The sequence below is a fragment of the Octopus bimaculoides genome, chromosome 1 (genome assembly GCF_001194135.2).
Source record: "Octopus bimaculoides isolate UCB-OBI-ISO-001 chromosome 1, ASM119413v2, whole genome shotgun sequence".
Lineage (NCBI taxonomy): Eukaryota > Metazoa > Mollusca > Cephalopoda > Octopoda > Octopodidae > Octopus > Octopus bimaculoides.
The window spans coordinates 32,888,719-32,891,632 of NC_068981.1; the positions used below are offsets into that span (position 1 = coordinate 32,888,719).

The following is a 2,914-nucleotide window of genomic DNA, read 5'->3' on the forward strand; positions in this document are numbered from 1 at the left end:
TGTGTAAACAACATGAAGTATGAAATCAAACAAGTTAAACACGCAAAGAAAAAGAGAAAAAAATGGAAAACAGGACACGTAACACGGAGAAGGACTCTTCATCAGTTGTCGGCCGTGTATCAACTCCTCATTTCGAGCATTCAATGACAATATGAGTCTTCGAAGACAGTTGCTGCCATTAATTCCAAAATAAAATTTGGGATTTATGGAGGGTCAAATTTGGGAACAAAAAGAAGACAGAGATATACAAGGAAACCGAATAAAAACAAACATGGAGGGTTGTTAGATCAGAACGAGAGGAAAATAGTGAATGCTGGGGGAAATATTTACTTTGAAAAGAGAAAAGATAGTAGAGAGATAGATAGAAACAGAAGAGCGAGATAGATAGAAGACGTCCAGTCCTTAGAACGTCGTGCAGGAAAACAAAGATGGTCACATGAGGAAAAGAAAGATGGATGATGGTCATGTGTGAGCAACAAATTATATACAAATTATTTAAATGGCTAGTCACAATTTAAAACCAAAAGGCACAAGTATAGACGTTACTAAAAGTGACTAATAGTGCAAGTAAGCACCAACATTGCTAGAAATACAACTCTTAGCCATGAACAGAACATTTTGTTACAAAAGCACTTATCTATCAACTGCCCAGGGGCAACGGGGTAGCGTCAGTGATGAGAATTAATTTGACCTAAAAATCACTGTGATATGGGACCCTCACTTGCTTAGGGAGCCTGACTCCTTTGTCAATCAATAGATTAGTCCCTTTGTAACAGAAAATGTTCTGTTCATGGCTAACTGTTGTTTTAACTCTTATTTCTAGCAATACATGTGAGAGAGAGAGAGAGAGAGAGGGGGATAAAGTGAGAGTATGCATGTGTGTGAGTATCATTTAATAAATGGGATTTAAATGCAAGTTACGGTAAGTTTCATGCTCTGTTAGTACAATAGTTGTATGAGCTTCTATAGCATGCCATTGAGCATGTACTAGGTATGGGTGTGTGGTAAGAACCTTGATTCCCAACCACATGGTTCCAGGTTCAAGTCCCACTGAGTGGCACCTTGGAAAAATTTCTACTACAGCCTCAGGTTGATTGAAGCCTTGAGTAAATTTAACAGATGCAAACCAAAAGAAGCCTATCACACGCGCACACACACACACACAAATGTGTATGTGTGTCCACGACAGGCTTCACTACACAACAGTTGTTGATGTTTATGTCCCCACAACATAGCGGTTCACAAAAGGTACTGATAGAATAAGAACCAAGCTTGAAAAAATAAGTATTGGGGTCAATTCATTCAACTAAAAAGTCTTCAATGCAGTGCCCAAACATGGCCACAATCTAATGACTGAATCAAATTAAAAGATATTTTATATAAATATATATATATATATATATACATAGATACATACATATATATATATATATATTAAAAGCACCCACTACACTCTGAGTGGTTGGCATTAGGAAGGGCATCCAGCTGTAGAAACTCTCCCAAATTAGATTGGAGCCTGGTGTAGCCATCCGGTTGCACCAGTCCTCAGTCAAATCGTCCAACCCATGCTAGCATGGAAAGCGGACGTTAAACGATGATGATGTCATACATACATACATATATATATATATATATATATATATATATATATATATATATATATATATATATATATATATATATATATATATACATACATACATACATATATATATATATACACACACACATACACACTAGGTAGATAGACAGAATGGAATAGTGTGAATGTGAAATAAAGGAATGGTAAGAAACCAAGTAACACAATTCAAAAATACATCTTTCAAGGAACTAAAGTGAGTTTGTGCACTATTCTACATTTCACTTAGCACCACTAAGATTTCATGCAACACATACACACACAAAGAAGCAATTGAAGAACTCTTCCAATATCAAGATAGATGCCTAAGAATTAAATAATAAAAGTAGATTGAAATATTAGAAGAATAGACAATAGAAGTGTCAGTGTACACTGGAGAAATATCTCAGAAAAACATCTAGAAATATTCTGTTATTTGCAAGTTCCTTTTCATGAAATAACAAAAATCTGGAAGTCAAATGAAAGAATTAAGGAGCTAACGGCTAACTTAGACTTTCATAGATCTGCAAGCAAGTTTTAGAACACAAATACAAAACAGAAATTAAATAACAATAACACATTCAAATATAATTCATAAAATATACTGCTTGTGAACATTTATCACAGTAAAATAAAACAAATAACAACAAAATTTAACGAAACAAACTGTGTGTGTAGCCATGCCTATGAGTGCAAGTGTGTATATGTATGTGTGTCTGTATATATATATATATATATATATATATATATATACATACATACATACATACATACACACACATATTCTAAGACACTACAGAGGAAAGCATTTCTATGAAGAAGCAGTTCTAGAAGATTTCATGCCTAAGTAAACTGATGTCCATTCAAACAAGAAGACATAAGAAGGACAATATATGAATCAATTTTGCAATATATCGCCGATTTAACTCATGGCAATATTTTTCTAATGTTTCTCATTTTTATATCATTTTCTCTCTATTATTTTTCGCTCAGATGGAAATTTTTAATGAAACAAACCAACAATAAATGTGTTGGTAGAGGAGAGAGGAAAAACAAAAACATTAAAAAAAATTTTTTTCTTCAACTTTTCCTTTAAATTCATATATACATACATACATACATATATATATACATACATACATATATACATATACATACATACATACATACATACATATATATATACATACATACATATATATACATACATACATATATATACATACATACATATATATACATACATACATATATATACATACATACATATATATACATACATACATACACATACAT

The 2,914-nt window shown here is 32.5% G+C and overlaps 1 protein-coding gene across 2 annotated transcripts in view; it reads right to left on the reverse strand.

Moving 5' to 3' along the window:
• The window catches only part of LOC106884303 (small nuclear ribonucleoprotein-associated protein B), a 33,718-nt gene that overhangs the window by 6,782 nt on the left and 24,022 nt on the right, over positions 1-2,914 (reverse strand). The gene's annotated exons all lie outside the window — the stretch shown is intronic.